At 41.7% G+C, this 23,482-nt stretch overlaps 1 protein-coding gene across 1 annotated transcript in view; it reads right to left on the bottom strand.

Moving 5' to 3' along the window:
• The window catches only part of LOC106573651 (sphingomyelin phosphodiesterase 3), a 54,754-nt gene extending 32,889 nt beyond the window's left edge, over nucleotides 1-21,865 (bottom strand). The window contains exon 1 of the mRNA XM_014148893.3: nucleotides 21,680-21,865. The gene's annotated coding sequence lies outside the window, so the exon portion shown is untranslated. The remainder of the gene's footprint in view (nucleotides 1-21,679) is intronic.
• Between the last annotated feature and the right edge of the window lie 1,617 nt (nucleotides 21,866-23,482).

Here is a 23,482-nt window from a genome sequence, read left to right on the forward strand (position 1 = left end):
TAATACTTCTCAAGCCAGTAATGCTTCTGCAGCCACTAAGACCACACACCAAGACACACCCACATGAAAAAATACTGTAGTATTACGATATTTATATAGTATAGTATTCACTGTAGTGTTTTTGCAGACTTTACTGTAGTATTTTTGCGGACATGACTGTAGTATTCTGTAGTACTTCACTATAGTGTTTTTGTTTTATTATCTTTGACATAAAAGTCGGGTATTTGTCCTTGAGGAAACCTATTGAACAAATACTAAAAGAGCAAATTATCCATAACCTATAGGTAGATCGGACTGGAGTCTGAACGAATCGTTCAGCACTTCTGCTCTTTTCTATAACCCACAGGGAACATAATAAATGATCTATACTTGGCATGTAGGTTTGTCACTTATGGGTGGCACAAGTTGGGATAAGGAGGAGGGGAATAGGCATGGTATATGCAAATTAAATACTGTAGTATTACTTTAGTTAAAAAGCTGTAGTGTTTTTGCTGACATTACTGTAGTATTTACTGCACAGTGTTTTGGTGGATAATGCTGTACTATTTACTATAGTATTCTACACTACACTACACAATTTATAGTAAGAACAACACATGATTGAGGAATACTACAGTGTGGAGTATAATATTCTACAGTATACTACAGTTTACTACATAATTCTATAGAATTCTATAGTAAGTGCTCTAGTATTATATAGTAAACTGTAGTACTTTTTCATGTGGGCAAACGCACATGCATTCACATGCACACACGTACAAACACAGACAGAGATACGCATGTGCACACACACACACACACACACACACACACACACACACACACACACACACACACACACACACACACACACACACACACACACACACACACACACACACACACACACACACACACACACACACACACACACAATGACAACAATGACAAGCCAGCAGGGTCTGACAATCTAGATGGAAAACTACTGAGGATAATAGCAGACGATATTGCCACTCCTGTTTGCCACATCTTCAATATAAGCCTACTAGAAAGTGTGTGCCCTCAGGCCTGGAGGGAAGCTAAAGTCATTCCGCTACCCAAGAATAGTAAAGCCCTCTTTACTGGCTCAAATAGCCGACCAATCAGCCTGTTACCAACCCTTAGTATACTTCTGGAAAAAAATGTGTTTGACCAGATACAATGCTATTTTACAGAAAACAAATTGACAACAAAATTTCAGCATGCTTATAGGGAAGGACACTCAGCAAGCACATCACTTACACAAATGACACAAATGATGATTGGCTGAGAGAAATTGATGATAAAATGATTGTGGGGTCTGTCTTGTTAGACTTCAGTGCAGCTTTTGACATTATTGATCATAGTCTAGTGCTGGAAAAATGTATGTGTTATGACTTTACACCCCCTGCTATAATGTGGATAACGAGTTCCTTGTCTAACAGAACACAGAGGGTGTTCTTTAATGGAAGCCTATCAAATATAATCCAGTTAGAATCAGGAATTCCCCAGGGTAGCTCTTTAGGCCCCTTGATTTTTTCAATTTTTACTAACAACATGCCACTGACTTTGAGTAAAGCCAGAGTTTCTATGTATGTGGATGACTCAACACTATACACGTCAGCTACTACAGCAACTGAAATGACTGCCACACTCAACAAAGAGCTGCAGTTAGTTTCAGAGTGGGTGGCAAGAAATAAGTTAGCCCTAAACATTTCTAAAACTAATAGCATTGTATTTGGAACAAAACACTCACTAAACCCTAAACCTCAACTAAATCTTGTAATAAATAATGTGGAAATAGAGCAAGTTGAGATGACTAAACTGCTTGGAGTAACACTAGATTGTAAACTGTCATGGTCAAAACATTGATGCACTAGTAGCTAAGATGGGGAGAAGTCTGTCTATAATAAAGCAATGCTCTGCCTTCTTAACAACACTATCAACAAGACAGGTCCTAAAAAAACACAAACATTGGCACACACGCGCACACACACACGCGCACGCGCACACACACACACACACACACACACACACACACACACACACACACACACACACCACACACACACACACACACACACACACACACACACACACACACACACACACACACACACACACACACACACACACACAGCAGTGCCCTGACCTCTGTTAGGTAGTGACACTGAGAGAGCCCTCCTGTCTGATTGCCAGAGTAGCCAGCTCAGCAGTCAGCTCTGCTCTTCACTTTTTACATGACTAACAACTCTTATCTGTTGTTTACTGGAGGGAATCTAGGAATATATAGTATCTTTCCGTTTTGCAGGAGGTAATGTTGTGTAAGATGTAGCCAACCATGTGTTTGTTTTGGAGTTAAACATGACTCTGATAATCATCTTTGCCATCTTTCATAAAGGACCCAAGGGGCCTTCCTGCCTGAAAAATACACACTCAACTGAAGCAAAACCAATCTCAGAGAGATTCACCAGTTTGCTTCCCAGACAATGGGGATGAACATGACAAACGACTGGGGTGCCTGCCTCAACCACTCCCCATGGATCTGTTTACCAAATGTCCCTCTCCATTGGATCAATACTGATAACGTCAAAACACCTTCTACCATGAGTGGGTGAATGTGTTTGTTTGTGTGTGTCTGTGTGTGTGTCTGTGCGTGTGTCTGTGTGTGTGTGCATGTGTGTATGCATGGCTGTCTGTGTCCATACGTGATAGAGTGGACAAATGAGTGATGTACTGCTAAGTATCCAGTGACCACAGAGATCAATGAAGCCCATCCAGCTGGCTGTGGTGGATTCCTTCTGTTTCATTATTAATGGTGCTGAATAGTGGAAAGTGTATGAGTGTATGCTGCTGCTACATTGTGAGTAATGACCAGAGACACCGGCAGCACTGTATATGCTGAACAAATGTCTGTGTTCAGGGCATAGATCTAAAATAGACCAGTAGGATCTGAGAGAGTTGCTGTTTCCCTCTTCTCAGAGCGAAGGAACTTCTCTGGATCTCTTTCTCTTTCCTGCAAGCTTTGAAAGTTGCCCCCCGTTCTTCCTCCACTGCTGAGCCAAACCAGGAGTGTCTGCCAGAGCCAGCCAGTGACGCCACTCCGAGCATGTTCAAGGGATTTTGGTTGTCATGGTGACTTAGTCACATGCACCTAGGAACTGTACTAGCGTTGCCTGTCGGCGTCTGGTGGTGAATGTTGCCCACCTCCAATTCTCCTACCACACACGTTTGTGTTAAATCTTTACACAACACAACTGCACTGTGGATCAAACACACACACACGCGCGCACGCACGCACGCACACACACACACTGCTGTAAATATACATAAAGCTCAATAAATATTGTACACACACTGGCAAACACACACACCTGGTCACAGATACAGCTACCTTTAAAAATGAGAACAAACAAACAATCTAATAACCCTGAGCCCGAGGCACAGCTGTAGAGCATGCAAGAATAATTCAAATCCACACACCAACAGACAGACATACTGTACACTCTGATGCAGTTACTCAGCTGTCTGTAACAGACCCCTGTCTAGTCTGTCCTCATGTGTGGTATAACTAAGCATTTCTTATTCTTAAATGTCATAAGATTGGCTACTACTATTGACTAAGTCCCTATGTGAAAAGCGGACTGAAAACAATAACTCCCAGTTATTTGAAAGCCTCATTAGACAACCCATCATTATGCCTTTCCAAAGCCAGAAAGCGTATTGGCCAGATAAGAATATTTTGCCAAATTATATAAGGGTCAGTCTATTAGTGTTTTGTTACTGCTGGATTTTCCATTGGCAGATTAAGGTGTGTCTGGACAAATAGTCTCAAGGGTTTTACCCAGCAGCACTAGTTGTTGCTTTATGCTGGTAGAAGACTGGGTCAGAATGGGTCATTTGTTTAATTTTTTCAGTTTCTCCACCCTCTCTCCCCCTCTTTCATTCATCCCCCTTTCTATTACAGACAGGACTGTGTGCTCTGGGCTGGGTGTAATTTGGTATCTAATACTGTTAGAGGAAATGGATAATGCCATCACTATTACCACAATGAAATCATCACTATAACTCAATCAGCCCGTCCTGCCACCTGCTTTTTAGTAAGGAACAATCATTCCTCACGTTTTCCTTGGTCTATGTTTGTGTATGTTTGTGTTAGCAAGTGAGAAAGACAACCAATCCAAAATAAACCAGAATGACTAAATTAGTATGCAACAATTGGTTAACTAATGTTAGTGTTACTGAGTAGGTATACAGTAGAAATGTACCATACAAAGGGTTACAAAGAAGAAAAAGTGATGCTTGAGAGAAAGCGAGGAAAAGAGAGAGTGAATCCTGGAATATCATACAGTAGGGCTGTGGAGTATTACAGCTGGCCTATGTATAAAGAGGCCTCTTTGGCTTGGCATGTACTCACATGGGGGATTACAATGATGATTCAGAATTACCCAGCATGTCTCTGGGCTGTGGCCCATATGGGCTCATACTGCCATAGGGCAGCTGCCCTAAATATCCTTTCAAATCTAGATCATACTGGATCAATAAGAAGGAGCTGATGTGCCATCATACACTACACTACATGCTACGTAGCCCTTCTGCTGTGCCTCTACTGCACACTGACCTCCCCTCTCTCCCTGTCCCGACTCATGACCTTTGACCCCTCCCCCAGCCACACAGCTGGACCCACCCCCGACCCTACACACACACTCACTCACACATAACACACATAATAGACACAGGCACACTGTCGCCACACACACACACTGCTGCTACTGTCTACTATCTATCCTGTTGCCTAGTCACTTTACCCCTACGTATATGTACAAACGAGGTGGTTCGAGCCATAAATGCTGATTGGCTGACACTATGGTACATCAGACCGTATACCACAGGTATGAAAAAACATGTATTTTTACTGCTTATGTTGGTAACCAGTCTATAATAGCAATAAGGCACCTCGGGGGTTGTGGTGTATGACCAATATTCCAAGGCTAATGGCTGTATTCAGGCACTCCGTGTTGCGTTGTGCATAAGAACAGCCCATGGTATATTGGCCATTTACCACACCCCTTGGGCCTTATTGCTTAAATCTACCTCAATTTCGTCACACACCTGCACATTGACTTGGTAATGCATGTATATAGCCAAGTTATCATTGCTCAATGTGTATTGATTCCTTGTGTTACCATATTTTTTTATAATATAATTATTACATTTTTTATTGTATTCTGCATTGTTGGGAAGGGCCTGTAAGTCAGCATTTCACTGTTAGTCTACACCTGTTGTTTACGAAGCATGTGACAATGAACATTTGATTTGACCATTCTCATTCTTTAACCCCCACGCCAAAACTGTACCGCGAAAAATACTCCAGCTTCCTCTTTCTGTAAACATGCAGCCTACTCCCCTGCCCTTGAAATACTTTCACAGGCAGACATATGGGCAGACATCATGCATTCTCACATTCATTACAGTAGCATAACAAATCCGCACACAACACACACACACACAAACAAATAGAGAGTGATCCCATCACTAGTTCAAACCCTGCCCTGGTTTTCTACAAACATATATCGATTGGTTGTCGCATTGATTTGTTCCATATTTGTCATGTACAAAGAAACAGCTGATCTGAAATGTCAAAACTGTTTGTTTCTGTCTGAGAACTTGCATACAGTGAAAACAAATACATTTCTATTCATAATACCGATAGGGCAAATATGTATTTGTGTGGAAAGCAAGCCAGTGTTGGACTAAAAGCCAGCCACGCCTCGAAAAGAAAGCCAGCCAATAAAAATGTTGTGGCGTTTGCACCATTCCTGCAGGTTTGAAGGCAATACAGTTAAAATGCCCCATGTCATATACAGTAGGTGTGGAACTTGAGAGAGAGTGTGATATTTTCTGGCGTTGTTCAACCAGTGCATTGTAGATGTACTGTAAGTCATTGTAAAGAACTTTCACAAAAAAAGCTTCACACAGAGACCGTCTTTCCATTTCTATAGTCTTTCCAAACTAAACCAACTGCCACTCGAAGGAACTACCATTTTATGAAAGATCCCATTAGCAGTGGGATATAGCCATATAAGCACATCAAATGATGAAATGGTAACAAGTTACTCAGTTACAGTGATATAGAGAGGAGTGACAAAAGGTGAAAAACACAGAAAGAGAAAGAACAGACAGAGAACAGGTTCACTTAATCACTGAAGTGTGAAGTGAAGGTTGCCACGTAAACTGCCTAAAGTTCAGGCAACAGTAAACACAGGTGAGTAGACCCCCTAGGAGAGGAGAGAGAGAAGGATAGAAGAGGGAGATAGATGGAGAGAGAGACATTTAGTGTCTGTACCTTTGCCACTATGGTACATCAAGCAGCATGTATAAACATTCAAGGACCACGTAAACACACTCCAAAGAGAGCACTACTATGTCCTACATGCAATACAGCAGCCCTCATACAGCCGCTCTCTAGGCCTGCGTGTATCTGAGACAGCAGGCAGTCTGCTACGTGTCCCACCGCCCCAGCAAACCCCATCTCTAATCACAGTACATGCCAACAGAGTGTAGTAGGCTAATTAAACCGACACCCACCGCTCCACACACACACATGTACAGAACACAGAAGACATGCCCACCCTGCTTTTTGAGGTCAGAGCGTGGCCTCTATGTAATGAAAGACAATCTGATAGGTTAGGCAGGGTGGAGGTGTGTTGGGATGGACGGAGCCCCACCCAGACCCAGGTCGCACACTGACTTCTCCCCCTGTGATCAGGCTATAACCAGGACCTTGAGGAGGAAACCTCTCCGCACCAGAGCTGGCCCACCAGAACATCTGGGGGCCTCCCAATCCTACAGCACCACCCAGAGAAACCATACAGCACCATAACTACACACTCACACAGACCAGCAGCTGGCAGCATACTGCACCAAATGACACAGCTCTGCTCTGGCTTTGTAGAAGAGAGGATGGTATGAGGATGGCACGAGGATGGGATGGGTCAAGCCTGGCAGTGTGGGTGGCTGAGTGCATGGACGAGTGGACGGCAAAGTCAGACAGGACTAGTTGAAGGCTGGTGGTCACACACACATGCACATGTGCACATAGCTAAAACACACACACAAAAGATGAAGTGAACAAAACTCAAATCCTCCCCCTATTGTGTCAGTCATATTTTCCCCTCTACTGGCGGAGGACACATAATCTATCCATGTTCACACAGTCTGTTCACACAACACTGCCAACACCAGACAAGTCTCGCCCCTCCCTCCCACATACTATGAACACACATTCTTTGAACTGGATTAAACACGTCAGTGCTAGAGGTCAATTAGTATAAGTAAACCTGAGTATATCACTGCTGAGTAAATCCCACCATGCCACTCTACTAGAATAGTTTGAGTGATAGTTTTAGCAAATGAAAATACTCCAGCAAAACCATTTAAAAAAAAGAATCCTTCTGAATACAGTAAGAACCAAGTTATACAGAAACTGACCTCTAACGTCCCCAAGTCCAAAACCCCTAAATGTTTCTGAATGGATAGCTTCTTCCTTACCGACATGACAGGATATTTTCCACACATACACTACACTTCTGCCCAATGTTCCAACTCTCTGAGCTCAGGCCTTACATTTCAAATCCCTATAAGCCTTTAGCTATGAACAATTGTTTTTGACTTAATCTGGAGAAATAGAATTTTAGAGCACACATCTTATATACTGTCTGTGATCATCAATTGAACTCCAATGTGTAAGCTGTTGTTCCTTCCCTGTGTGTGCTTTGAGCGCTCACTCTGAATGACGTCTGAGATGTCTGTAGTCTTTTCTAAATGCCATAGAATCAGAGGGGTCATGTGCAGCTAATAGAAGAACTTCAGTAAATCTTATATCTTTTGTTAGGCCTAATAGGCTGACCACACCGCTCGCGTCATGTGCGCGAGCGTTGCAAAATAAATTTAGAAATCTATGTTATTAAATTATTGCACCCACACTGCTCGTGCGCGCCATCGAGCGTCTGCGTTGCCAAGGGCTAAAATAGAACTCCTTGCTATTTCTGACGCAGATCGCGCTGCAAGTCCTGCCTCTCCCATCTCCTCATTGGTTTATAGAAGCAGGTACCCATGTGACATCTCCTCATTGGTTATACCCACGTGGGTGATTGAAAGACAAACTGTGTTGCCGGTCAGTGTAGTAATACTATGAAAGTTTAGATGCCAATCACCATGTAAGTTCAAAGATGAAAAAGCCTGGAAGGTGGAGAGATGACTAGAAACGATTCGGTTGGCCGTTTTATGTGTGGATTAATTGTCGGAGTAGAGGACCTTGTGTATTTCAGGTAAAATAACAACTCAATGTTTATATCCCAGGACAAATTAGCAAGCAACAGCAAGCTAGCTAAATAGGACAAATTAGCTAGCAAGTGAAAGCTAACTAGCTAAATTGCCATAAATGTTTAATGCTTTTTGACCTGTTCCCAAATTAATGTAATTGGTTCAGAGTTTGTTTTGATATTTTAACCTGCGTGTCGTGATCACGTTTGGTGTAGGGGGACAAAATAAATGTATGTACGATGGCGCACGAAGGCGCACGCGCGTAGCCGGTTTGGGTTCCGTGTAAGTGTTTAAAGTGAGGTTTGGAGATTGTGTAACTACTTGGATCAATGAAGAATTCTACCTCAGTATTCAATCAAATCTAACTGAAAAATTGTCTGAGCTAACATGTCTTATGCTGAAAAGTGGAGGCAATGAGAGGAGTATTTCTTCCAGGCATTTTTACATGATCTATTTATGTGATTTAGTTTGCTATGTCAATACTGTGACATGGGTTAGATTAAATTGAGCCAGCTTTGCTGTGTTTTGGACCACCACACTTTGTATAATAACACACCCACAGGACCACCGGGCTACACACCACTGGCCATGCTGGCAGACAACCTAACCCAGGCACTATGAATGGAAACAGACAGATGGCAAGGAAAGGGAGATGGTAGAGGCAGACAGAGAGGGACAGGGTTGTATGAGAGAGGAAAAGGGAGGGAGAGATGATGTTAAAAAAATAGACAGATTTTCAGAATGGACTAGATGAAAGAGAGAAGGTAGAAAGTAGGCCTACAGATAGAAAGATAGAAAAAGGGAGAGAGAATCTTGTCAACTTGCTCAGTGTCATAAAAAGTGAAAGCTGTGTAGGTCTAGAATGGCAGAGAGCCCCACCCTCTCATTGTGTTCAGTCACAACCTTTGGTGCCACGACTGTAGAGGTTCATACTTGGACCAATGTCGTATCGCTGCTCTTTTGCTAAAAGCATTCATTAGACAATGCCTTTGATTACTGAGTGCAGCCTCTTGCTGAGAAAATCAACTGCTTGGCAGCATACACAATTCTCTACGAACCTTATTTCTCACTCCCAACGATAGAGCATTTAGTTGTACCGAATTGGGACAATGTATTCAGCCTCACACTTGATAGCGCTTAAGGGCTCCATGCACCCCACCCGGAGCAGCACAGACAAAAAATAGTGACATTGAATAGTCATGTTTTTCTGTCATCACCGGACCCACTCAGCTTGATCAATTTATACTTTTAATATTGAATAGATATGGGCCTGTATTTTCTTTTACACATATATCACATTTGGCCATCTGTGCTGTAATAATGCCTCTGTAGGACCAATACATAAGCACATAATAGACAAATCCTGTCCTATACCCAGCCAACATATCCAGGTGGGCCCCAACTGAGTTTTATATGGACTTCATGGGTTTCAACTGGGCAAGGGCGAAATGGTCATCTTAGGTGGTACCCATAAGGGGTTATAGTGTGGGCCCTAAATGGGCCCTGAATATTTATTATGGGTTGAAAGTGAGCAATCTGGTGTTATTTGTTCAGGAATAATGACTGGGACTCAATCGGGTAAACCATTTGGGTCACAAACAGGCAAACCCGTAGGTACAAAATGGGCACTGAATCTATTTGAAATGCGTAGTAAGTGGGCTTTCTGGTGTAAATATTGTCAGGGACTGTCTATGGGATACAGTTGGGCATACCAACTGGGGTAGGCATGAGAAAACCATATTATATTATGCTTGTGAAATTCCTCAGCAAATATGTTGAATGACCTGGAATATTCAAATCCATTCAAGAACCAATTTTTTTTACCTAAACAGCCAATATGCTGAGTGAACTAGCAGATTCAAATTCATTCAACATCGTTTTTACCTAAACAGCCAATATGCTGAGTGAACTAGCAGATTCAAATCCATTCAACATCGTTTTTGCCTAAACAGCAACCAGTGGGTAGCCTGGGTACTAGTCTTTTAGTTAATCCACTCCCTGATCTCAATGTCATGTGCCAAAGAAATGTGACCATTACAAGGAGTGGCAAGGAGGGGAATGTTAGCTAAAGAGACTGGTACTCAGACTAGCTAGTGGGTGCTGTCACACATCTTTTGTCGTGCGCATGCGCATTCAATATTTTGAGGAGGGAAGGGCACATGACGGAATTTCAAATTCAGGCACTAAACGTTGGAATTGTATACAGTGCCTACAGAAAGTATTCACACCCCTTGACTTCCCCCCATTCTGTTGTGTTACAGCCTGAAATTAAAATGGATTAAATTGCGATTTTTGTGGAAGTGGAATTATGTTTTTCAAAATTTCTACAAATTAATAAAAAATGAAAAGCTGAAATGTCTTCAGTCAATAATTAGTCAATCTTCGTTATGGCAAGCCTAAATAAGTTCAGGAGTAAAAATGTGCTTAACAAGTCACATAATAAGTTGCATGGACTCTGTGTGCAATAATAGTGTTTAACATGAATTTTGTATGACTACCCCACACATACAATTATTTTTAAGGTCCCTCAGTCGAGTAGTGAATTTCAAACACAGATTCAACCACAAAGACCAGGGTGGTTTTCCAATGCCTTGCAAAGAAAGGCACTTATTGGTAGACAGGTAAAAATTAAAAAGCAGACAATGAATATCCCTTTAAGCATGGTGAAGTTTTAATTACACTTTGGATGGTGCATCAATACAGCCAGTAAATACAAAGATACAGGCGTCCTTCCTAACTCAGTTACCGGAGAGGAAGGACACCGCTCAGGGATTTCACAATGGTGACTTTAAAACAGTTACAGAGTTTAATGGCTGTGATAGGAGAAAACTGAGGATGGATCAACAACATTGTAGTTACTCCACAATATTAACCTAATTGAAAGAGTGGAAAGAAGGAAGCCTGTACAGAATACAAATATTCCAAAACATGCATCCTGTTTGCAACAAGGCACTAAAGTAATATTGCAAACAATGTGGAAAAGCAGTTAACTTTTTGTCCTGAATACAAAGTGTTAGGTTTGTGGCAAATCCAATACAACACATTACTGAATATCACTCTCCATATTTTCAAGCATAGTGGTGGCTGCATCATGTTATGGGTATGCTTGTAATTATTAAAGACTAGGTTCAGTCTGCTTTCCACCAGACACTGGGAGATGAATTCACCTTTCAGCAGGACAATAACCTAAAACACAAGGACAAATCTACACTGCTGCTTACCAAGAAGACCGTGAATGTTCTTGAGTGGCTGAGTTACAGTTTTGACTTAAATCTACTTTAAAATCTATAGCAACACCTGAAATAGTTGTCAAGCAATGATCAACAACCAATTTGACAGAGCTTGAAGAATTTTGAAAAGAATAATGTGCAAATGTTGCACAATTCAGGTGTGGAAAGCTGTTAGAGACTTACCCAGAAAGACTCACAGCTGTAATCGATGCTAAAGGTGCTTCTACAAAGTATTGAATCAGGGGTGTGAATACTTATGTAAATTAGATATTTCTGTATTTCATTTTCAATAAATGTGTAAAAATTTCTAAAAACATGTTTCACTTTGTCATTATGGGGTATTGTGTGTAGATGAATGAGAAATACATATATTTAATCCATTTTGAATTCAGGCTGTAACACAACAAAATATTGATTAAGTCAAGGGGTATGAATACTTTCTGAAGGAACTATATGTCCAGGCAAGACAACAGGAGCTGGAAATCGAGCTGGAAATCTACAGAGTGATTTGACCGGTAAGTGGTACTGACTAAAGTTAATATTTGCTTGTGTTGTTAGCTAATTGGTTTTGGTATTTTATGTTGCTGTCTGGCTGCAGAGTCATTATAGCTAATGTTAACTAGCTAGCTAGACTGACAAAGTCCTGCAATAAGAAAACTCTGCATAGTTGTGTTGTGTGGTTGTGTGGGTGTCATATAAACTCAGCAAAAAAAGAAACGTCCTCTCACTGTCAACTGCGTTTATTTTCAGCTTAACATGTGTAAATATTTGTATGAGCATAATAAGATTCAACAACTGAGACATAAACTGAACAAGTTCCACAGACATGTGACTAACAGAAATTGAATAATGTGTCCCTGAACAAAGGGGGGGGGGGTCAAAATCAAAAGTAACAGTCAGTATCTGGTGTGGCCACCAGCTGCATTAAGTACTGCAGTGCATCTCCTCCTCATGGACTGCACCAGATTTACCAGTTCTTGCTGTGAGATGTTACCCCATTCTTCCACCAAGGCAACTGCAAATTCCCTGACATTTCTGGGGGAACGACCCTAGCCCTAGCCCTTACACTCCGATCCAACAGGTCTCAGACATGCTCAATCGGATTGAGATCCGGGCTCTTCGCTGGCCATAGCAGAACACTGACATTCCTGTCTTGCAGGAACTCACGCACAGAACGAGCAGTATGGCTAGGGGCATTGTCATGCTGGAGGGTCATGTCAGGATGAGCCTGCAGGAAGGGTACCACATGAGGGAGGAGGATGTCTTCCCTGTAACGCACAGCATTGAGATTGCCTGCAATGACAACAAGCTCAGTCCGATGATGCTGTGACACACCGCCCCAGACCATGACGGACCCTCCACCTCCAAATCAATCCCGCTCCAGAGTAAAGGCTCATTCCTTCGACAATAGACGCGAATCTGACCATCACCCTTGCTGAGACAAAACCGCGACTTGTCAGTGAAGAGCACTTTTTGCCAGTCCTGTCTGGTCCAGTGACGGTGGGTTTGTGCACATAGGCGACGTTGTTGCTGGTGATGTCTGGTGAGGACCTGCCTTACAACAGGCCTACAAGCCCTCAGTCCAGCCTCCCTCAGCCTATTGCGGACAGTCTGAGCACTGATGGAGGAATTGTGCGTTCCTGGTGCAACTTGGGCAGTAGTTGTTTCCATCCTCTACCTGTCCCGCAGGTGTGAGGTTCGGATGTACCAATCCTGTGCAGGTGTTATTACACGTGGTCTGCCACTGCGAGGACGATCAGCTGTCCATCCTGTCTCCCTGTAGCGCTGTCTTAGGCGTCTCACAGTACGGACATTGCAATTTATTGCCCTGGCCACATCTGCAGTCCTCATGCCTCCTTGCAGCATGCCTAAGGCACGTTCATACAGATGAGCAGGGACCCTGGGCATCTTTCTTTTGGTGTTTTCCATTGTCAATAGAAAGACCTCTTCAGTGTCTTAAGTTTTCATAACTGTGACCTTAATTGCCTACCGTCTGTAAGCTGTTAGTGTCTTATGACCTTTCCACAGGTGCATGTTCATTAAATGGGGGAAACAGGGGTTTAAACCCTTTACAATTAAGATCTGTGAAGCTATTTGGATTTTTACGAATTATCTTTGAAAGACAAGGTCCTGAAAGAGATACGTTTCTTTTTTTGCTGAGTTTATAGGTATGCCCCCAATGCAATTCTCAATTCAAATACATCCACAGTGCTTTTTTTTTGTTGTTGGTCAAATTAATTCATAATTGTATTTTGTTGAATTTATATAACAACATTCCAACCTTGTTTTTGTCTTCCGTCTGTCTTCTGTAAACAAGTGCTGTAACATGGAGATATTGCCGTGTGGGAACACTAATCCTAAAAAATGTGTGTAGCAATTTTCGTTTTGGATTTCTTTTATTTCTCGTTGGTATGAAAGATACATTCTTTATGTTTCCAAAGCAGAACCTCAAGGAATGAGAGTTAATTTTTAGAGCATGCATCGGGGCTCTTAACAAAACTCCCCCGGTCAGAAGATAATATCGTCAATAGACGCTAAAGTGGTTAGCGTATCTTCATAATGCCTATCGTCACAATGTACTGTCTTTGCTGAAACTAACATAAAACAAAATTGAAATGAGAAAAGTTGCCTCCTACACTAACTGAAATAAAATACACTACCATTCAAAAGTTTGGGGTTACTTAGAAATCTCCTTGTTTTTGAAAGAAAAGCACATTTTTTGTCCATTAAAATAACATAAAATTGATCCGAAATACAGTGTAGACATTGTTAATGTTGTAAATAACTATTGTAGCTGGAAACGGCAGATTTTTTATTGAATATCTACACAGGCGAAAAGAGGCCCATTATCAGCAACCATCACTCCTGCGTTCCAATGGCACGTTGTGTTAGCTAATCCAAGTTTATCATTTTAAAAGGCTAATTGATCATTAGAAAACCCCTTTGCAATTATGTTAGCACAGCTGAAAACTGTGTCCTGATTAAAGAAGCAATAAAATTGGCCTTTAGGCTAGTTGAGTATCTGGAGCATCAGCATTTGTGGGTTCGATTACAGGCTCAAAATGGCCAGAAACAAAGCACTTTCTTCTGAAACTCATCAGTCTATTCTTGTTCTGAGAAATGAAGGCTATTCCATGTGAGAAATTGCGAAGAAACTGAAGATCTCATACAAAGCTTTGTACTACTCCCTTCACAGAACAGTGCAAACTGGCTCTAACGAGAATAGAAAGAGGAGTGGGTAGACCCAGTCGCACAACTGAGCAAGAGGACAAGTACATTAGATAGTCTAGTTTGAGAAACAGACTCCTAACAAGTCCTCAACTGGCAGCTTCATTAAATAGTACCGGCAAAACACCAGTCTCAGCGTCTACAGTGAAGAGGCAACCCCGGAATGCTGGCCTTCTAGGCAGAATTGCAAAGAAAAAGCCATATCTCTATCCAGTGTCTGTGTTCTTTGGACCATCTTAATAATTTATTTTTATTGGCCAGCCTGATATATGGCTTTTTCAAAAGACCAATTAGTGGAAAAAAGAATCAGACTTGGGTTGCCTTGGTAAATGCAGACATATGGACCCATGTTGTAGATCACATGGGTTTGACCATGTCTGGCCCAAAAGGTTAATCCAACAGGGGAAGTGAAGATTAACATTTAGAGTCCTTGGATAAAGACCGAAATGTTGCACTAGATCAGTAGCCTAAATGCTTAATGTTTTCTTTCCACAGCTACCTATGAACAGGCCCGAATCAAACTTAAAAGGGCAGAGGAGATTTCTGATGTGCAGATGGACTCAGAAATGGATGAAGAAGAGCCAGGACCTGACAGTGGAAACACAGTGACAGCAGCACTGTCCGATGGGGCTGTTTTTCCTATGAATACTGTCCAGGATGTGGAGGCGATGTAGTAAAAGTAAACCAACACAGCTTTCCTGAATGGAGTGGTAGGTGCTCTGAAAGGCATGTCTTACAAAAACAAAGTATTGCAGAATTTTCTTCATTAGTCCACTGTTAATGCAATCCCAAAAATGTTGCTTTTTAGCAATCAAGTTTTCAAGATAGAGCACTTTCAGTACAGAGCAAAAAGTGTGATGATGATGATGCAAATTATATGCAAATGAGCAAAATGATAATTGCATATAATTTGTATCATCATCACTATTTTTCTCTCTGCACTGCAGTGTTTCCCAATAATGGTCCTGGGGATTCAAAGTGGTCCACTTGTTTTGTTTTTTCCTAATACTCATACACTTGATTCCACTAAGCAACTCATCATCAAGCCTTTGAATTGAATAAAGTATGTGAGTGCTAGGGCAAAAACAAAAATATGCACCCCTTTGGGACCAGGATTAGAGAACACGGCTGTACTGAAAGTCCTCTATCTTGAGATCTTCACTGCTGGCATGCACATTTAAAAACAATTGTTTACAGTGTGTGGAAACCATGTCTACATATGTAATTTGAGTGAACTATCCCTTTAATCAGAGTTCCTGCATTGCATTTGATCTGACCATGTGCTATAAATAAACATGTATTTATTGTATAAAGAAAACCATTTTTGTCATCTCTTAAATCTCTTAAGAAAGCTTGCTTTGGCAGCAGCATCTAGGGCCTGCATGGAGACTGAGAACAAACTCAGGTTTGTTTCAGGTGGTCAGCCCAACTGAAAATCACTTATTGTCCTTATAGATTTCACTATACACCCATCCTTTACCCAGATGTAACCCATTTAGGTAAACCACTAGGGCAACGTATGAAGCCCAACCTTAAACCACATCAAGCCCAACATGAAAACAACATGTGGGGCAAATGTGGATGCTGAGAGCAAAACCTTGTTTGCCCCTTGTGGTTATCCTACATGTGGGGCTAAGAGTTAATAATTCGTTAACACACCTGGGCTAAAACCTAGGGCCCATATGGGTTATAACTAGGGTTGCACATTTTGTGGAATATTCAGAGGTGGAATCTTTCTGTGGGAATTAACAGGAATATATGGGAACTAACATAATTATATGCAAATTAATATTAATACCATTTAAATATAGATGTTATTTGCATTGGATATATTTACCATATCATATGGAGACAGAAACATAAACCTTTTACCTTATCATAGACATAATTGCAAATTATTAAATAAATAAAAATATTTAGTTATGAATTGAACTTTAATTAAATGAGTTGACTCATGGGATGATTTCACTGAACAACAAAAAAAAGAGAATATTGAATGATCCCCATCGAATCTCCAAAAAACGTTTTCAACATACATCTGTAAAATGATAGTCTAGAAACTAAAGCTTTGGTTTTCTTCCTGGACCTCCTCAATGTCCACCTCTTGAAAATCAGACTCTGAGGCCTCATCTTCCCTGTCACTTTCCAACCTTGTTGAAGATGGCTCGTTGTCAGGCTCAAAAATCTTCAAATTTGCCCGGATGGCCCCCAATTTTTCAACCCTTGTATTGGTCAGCCTGTTGCGTGCTTTGGTGTGTGTGTTCCCAAACAAGGACCAGTTGCACTCTGAGGACGCTAATGTTGGTGGGATTTGGAGGATGATGGAGGCAACAGGGGAAAGAGCCTCAGATTCACAAAGTCCCTTCCATCAGGTGGCTTATGAGATATGTTGGCATGACTGCCATATTGCATCTCCATCCCAAAGCCCTTGCTTGGAAGTGTACTTCGCCAGACTCCCAAGAACCTTGCCCTCATCCAGGCCAAGGTGGCGAGACATGGTGTGATGACACCATAGGCCTTGTTGATCTCTGCACCAGACAGGACGCTCTTGCCAGCATACTTGGGGTCCAAAATGTACGCTGCAGCGTGTATGGGCTTCAGGCAGAAGTCTTTATGTTTTTTGATGTATTTCAGAACTGCAGTTTGTAGCAACAGTGAAGTGTGCAGGGCAGTATGGATTTCTTCTCTTACATCTGCAATCAGAGTCTGAACATCAGACAGGATGGCATTGTCTCCCTCAATCTGTGCAATGGCTACTGGTGTAGGTTTCAGGAGTTTCAGGCTGCTTACCACTCTCTCCCAAAATACATCATCTAGTAGGAGGATCCTCTTGATGGGGCTGTCCATATCAGCAGACCATGATATGGCCATTTCTTGGAGAGACTCCTTCTCCTCCAGGAGACTGTCAAACATGATGACAACACCATCCCAATGGGTGTTGCTGGGCAGCTTCAATGTGGTGCTCTTACTCTTGTCACTTTGCTTGGTGAGGTAGATTGCTGCTATAACTTGATGACACTTCTCATACCTAATCATTTCCTTGGCTCTCTTGTAGAGCGTATCCATTGTTTTCAGTTCGATGATGTCATTGAGGAGCAGATTCAATGCATGAGCAGCACAGCCAATGGGTGTGATGTGAGGGTAGGACTCCTCCACTTTAGATCAAGCAGCCTTCATGTTCACAGCATTGACTGTCACCAGTGCAAGTACCTTCTGTGGTCCAAGGTCATTGATGACTGCCTTCAGCTCATCTGCAATGTAGATACCGGTGTGTCTGTTGTCCCTTGTGTCTGTGCTCCCTTGTGTCTGTTGTCCCTTGTGTCTGTGCTCTTGTAGAATACTGGTTGAGGGGTGGAGATGATGTAGTTAATTACTCCTTGCCCACAAACATTCGACCACCCATCAGAGATGATTGCAATACAGTCTGCTTTCTCTATGATTTGCTTGACCTTCACTTGAACTCTGTTGAACTTTGCATCCAACAAATGAGTAGATGAAGCATGTATGGCTGGAAGGGTGTATGCTGGGCGAAGAACATTCAGAAATATCTTCCAATACACATTGCCTGTGAGCATCAAAGGTGAACCAGTTGCATACACAGCTCGGGCAAGACATTCATCAGCATTTCTCTGACTACGTTCCTCCATTGAGTCAAAAAAACTTCTGATTCCAGGAGGACGATGAGCTGTTGCTATCGATAAGGTGTCTGATTCATCATTTTCACCTAGAATAGAAGTAGAGGGACTTTTGTCAGAGGTTACTTGTTGTGAGCTATGAGGGAACTTTATGCACTTGGCCAGATGATTCTGCTTCTTTGTTGCATTCTTCACATATGATTTGGCACAGTATTTGCAAATGTACACAGCTTTTCCTTCTACATTAGCTGCAGTGAAATGTCTCCACACATCAGATAGTGCCCATGGCATTTTCCTTTTAAAGATTAGAAAAAAAATGTAAAAAAACACAAATACAATACCATGTATAGATAAATAGTTAAACAGTTAGACTAAACAACTCCTTTGTAAGATAAATGTTTTAAAATGAAACATGTATGGAAACAGGTGAATTAACACTCCTCAGTTAGCAGGCTCAATCAAGCTCTAACCAACATGGTAGCAAAAACTAACGACCAGAAATTGTTAACAAGTTAGAAATGATTAAAATACACTTTGCTGTAGGCTACTATTTACTAGTTAACAAAAAATCATGTATGTCATATAAAATATATTCACCCCACCCGGTATTGTAATCAAAACTTACCAGAAAGTATGTAGTCCTTGGCTCAGACAGTGTAGTAGTGTGGGCTCAATAGCATCTCATTTCAACTGTTCTGCTATGGAACCCTGACCTGTTCACCGGACGTGCTTGTTGCACCCTCGACAACTACTATGATTATTATTATCTGACCATGCTGGTCATTTATGAACATTTTAACATCTTGACCATGTTCTGTTATAATATCCACCCTGCACAGCCAGAAGAGGACTGGCCACCCCTCATAGCCTGGTTCCTCTCTAGGTTTCTTCCTAGGTTTTTGGCCTTTCTAGGGAGTTTTTCCTAGGGAGTTTTTCCTAGCCACCGTGCTTCTTTCACATGCATTGCTTGCTGTTTGGGGTTTTAGGCTGGGTTTCTGTACAGCACTTTGAGATATCAGCTGATGTACGAAGGGCTATATAAATAAATTTGATTTGATTTTGATTTGATAGTGTGCAAGATCTTGAGAATCAGCTTTACATGTGATGGAAGAGTGCACTGCACATGTGATGGAATTGGGGATAGTTTAACCAAAATATGCCACAAGACCTAGAATTGCCTTATGTGTATCCCACAAAAAAAGGTTCTCTGTTATAAGCTAACTTTTTTGATGAATTTAAGTTAAATTCCCCAAATTCCAGAGCTTAACTTCCCATGGAAAATTCCTGGGAAAATTCTGAAAATTTACCGGAAAGTTTCCGAACCTTTGCAACCCTAGTTATTACACATTTGCCCACTGAGGTCCCTTAATAAGCCCAACATGAACCCACATAAAGCTCAACATGGCAACCACATGTGGAGCCAACAATGACACTGAAGGCAAAACTTTGTGGGTCCTATTTGGGGCCCACATCTTAAAACCATTCTTTAACCCATGTAGGCTTTAAACTTGGGGCCCTTGTGGCTAAGAGCACATGTTGGCTGGGTACAGTATGACTACCTTTTTGGGGTTAGGTGCTTGTGTAAGCCTATTTCTGAGGCACTTTCACCTTGCACAAGGAGAATAGGCTACGCTAAACACACACTTATGAGAGTCAGCACACAACCCCTTCCTATTGTAGCCAAGCATTTACGAGTTGCAGGTTGTCTTTTAATAACAGGACACACGTGTCAGCTACCAGCATCATCATGCTCCCTCCCTTGTCCCGTCAGCTTTGACTCAGCTTTGAGCGTCTATCCTCAAGAAGGGAGGCAGAGAAAGAAAGAGCGAGAGAGCAAGAGTTTTATTGCCCGACTCTTTTTCCAACCTGCCCTCAGAGCCATACGAAACATACTTTACGTATTTCTGAACACCTCCAAGACGTATGATAACTACTGATGGTCTAGTTACTTTCCGTAGCGCCTAGGAATACAAAGTTTGTGTGTTCAAGTTGCATCGGGGACAACTGTTGCATTTTAGCTAACCCTTCCCCTAACCCTTATTCTAAAATTAACCCATTTTATCTAACTACATAAATTATCGTAACCTTTGTCATTTTAGTTCCCCTAACCTTTTACATAAATTATCCTAACCTTTTTTATTAGTTCTTCTAACCGCAAACATAAATTCTCCCCAGAATTCCCCTTTGTTGTTTTGTGCAACAAGAATGCTATTCTACGACCATGCTGATACTATGATACTATACATGCTATAATTCGTATGATATTGTATTTAACCGAACGTAATATATCACACTAAATGGCGTGTCACAGCTTTATGTATGACAAAAAAGTATGAAAATGTATGCACTCAAAAAAGGTATGAAAATGTAAGTCACTCTAGAAAAGAGCATCTGCTAAATGACTAAAATTGTAGATGTAAAAACATTTACAGAAAAATATGAATTGCCCTGAGACCACGTTGCTTTTTCATCAGGTCAGCCGCTGACCAAGAGAGCAGCTTGTGCATAGCAGCTGTGCCACGCCTATCATTGGAATAAAATCACCATCCCGAAATCAAAGATTGTGTTTCCACTGAATCTGCAACATAGGGGCTAAATCAGTACTCATGTCCAGTCAACAAAACTAGCCTATTTCAATAGGCTTCAATTTTGTGCAAACAGTGGTGATATCTAGGCCTAATAATTCCTTGCAAGCTGTTATTATGACGTCTTATTAAAGGGTACATTTTTCAAACTCAGTCCAAGTGACTTTTCCTAGTCGCCTGAAACAAAACGCGTCTGATAGCGTATTTTGCCATGCTGAGGCAGCCCTCCCCTCAACCATGTAGAAGAAAGAGATGTAAGCTAGGCTATACGAAACGGTGCGCGCATAAAAAAGATTTGTTTCCATGGGTTTGATTTACTAGACTAGCCTATGTAAAAGAACAGCCTCACTTACTCACTACACACACACACACACACACACACACACACACACACACAATCTGGTGTGAACATTGGATCTTTGGGTCTCATGCAAATACCAGTCAAATCATCCCATGTTGTAGGCATTGAGGTGAAAGACGCGGCATAATAAATATGCTACAAAAAGCACTCATAAAGCTATTACAGGCTGGAGGTAACCTAACCAATCAGGACCGTTTGTGAACGGTTGATAATTCATATGAGCAACGTTCTCAAGATGTTAAAAAAACGCAATATCTTCATTAAACCCAACCCTTTAACGCTCCCTTGCAAACCATGCGATCTAGCATTGCAACTCACTTCTTTCAGATCCCGCAGATTTATTCAAACAGGTGGAACCCTATTTCTCTTCGGTATTCTTCCCATGTGAACCGTGGTAATAACCTCTGATGCTCCGAAATCCACGGTACAGTCCACTTCTTGCCCGCAGAAGCTGTTGGACTACGTGAGATTCCTTCCAGCACCACCACTCCATGAACAGCTCCATTGACGTCATCGCTCACAGGCTCGATGCCACACCCTTTTCATAACGACCACAGCCAATCGCAAGGCAAAGAGACAAACCTTGTTACTTCTCATGACGATCACTTTGGTGCTTGTTGGGGAAATTTGGTTTTGTGGTATGGTGCTTTCAAGAAAACTACGAACTCCAAAAAAATAGGTCAGTGATCTTCTGGTCGGAAAGTCGGCGCTCTAGAAAGATGCCCGAGTTTCCGACATATAATTCCGAGTTGGATGACCGTCCAAACATTTTCTCCCAGTTGACGTGAACGCACTGATGTCGGAAGTCGGAGATTTCTGAGCTCCCAGTTCCCAGTTGTTTTGAATGAGGCAATATATATTGCATTTATACTTTTATACATTTGCTATTTTAATGAAGAAAAAATGCAAACGTGAGGTTGCATGACTACACTATTATTGCTATCTGATCCCATGACAACCTGGTAAAAAATTTAAAGTTCAAAAATCACATCTTCAACCTAGCACGTCTCAGTGAGATTCTAGTACGATTCTTTACCATATTTGTTGCTGTGTAAAATGTATAAGACTTCAATTCCCAGAAGGCACAGGTCAATACAGTGTTTCCATAGTTACCATAACATAACAGAGACGTTTTTGTAGGCTACCAGCAACAGGCAGGTAAGTGACATAGCTCGTAGCACACAGTGTAGGAAACAATGATAGCCAGTGGTCACAGATCTGTGTTGTGATGCGTTGCTAATTCACATGGTCATTGGCAGAAGTGGCAAGGTAGCACAAACAGATCTGGGAGACCAGGCAAGCTGTTAGCTAAGCTTCTACTTGAATGATAACATAGCAGGTATTCCTGCAGGGTAAATGAAGAGCCTGTGAATATGGATGGTTGTGTGGTCCGTCTCCACACAGTGAAATTCAAGCCCAAATAGATGACAGTTGACTTCCATGAGCTGCTGGGATCCAGTGATGCCCCTGAGCTCGTTCCACAGGTACTAGCAACCCCATCCACTCCCTGCACCCTTCGACCTTCTAGACATATACCTCAATCACATTGAAGATATTGTGTGTATCTCTACCCATCCCCTCCCCGCCATAGCACTCCACTTCTGCTGGAAACAACAGAAGTCTCATCATACCCACAGACTCTATGATTAATTCCTGTCACAGGCAATCAGATGCATTATAGATTGATAGTCCAAATGCATCTACTCTTCTGGGACAACTAAACAGGACAGTAATGCCTGGCTCTGTGAATGTGTTGCTGAGCAACCAAGATGCAACATATAGAAAACCTGCCCTTCTCACATCAGAAGATACTGTATGGTTGTGTAGCCAAGTCTGTCCTTGGTGCGGCGATCCACCAATGTTCCCTAAAAAAAGAATCTAACACGAAACATGTCTATGGTAAAAAGAGTATGTGGCCTTTTCTGTGGCCTAAATGTATGACAATGTAATGAGACAGACACTTTTTACATCCTGCACATTTCTCCAACCAAATAGCCTAACCTGGCACCCAATCAAATAAAACATGTGTTGACATGTTAACAAACACATCCTAAAAACAGGACAGGTCAAAGTAAAATGGACAATATGGAATGGAGCTGTTTCACCCCATGGGCTAAAATG

This window comes from Salmo salar, chromosome 16 (genome assembly GCF_965601325.2).
Source record: "Salmo salar chromosome 16, fSalSal1, whole genome shotgun sequence".
Taxonomy (NCBI): Eukaryota; Metazoa; Chordata; class Actinopteri; order Salmoniformes; family Salmonidae; genus Salmo; species Salmo salar.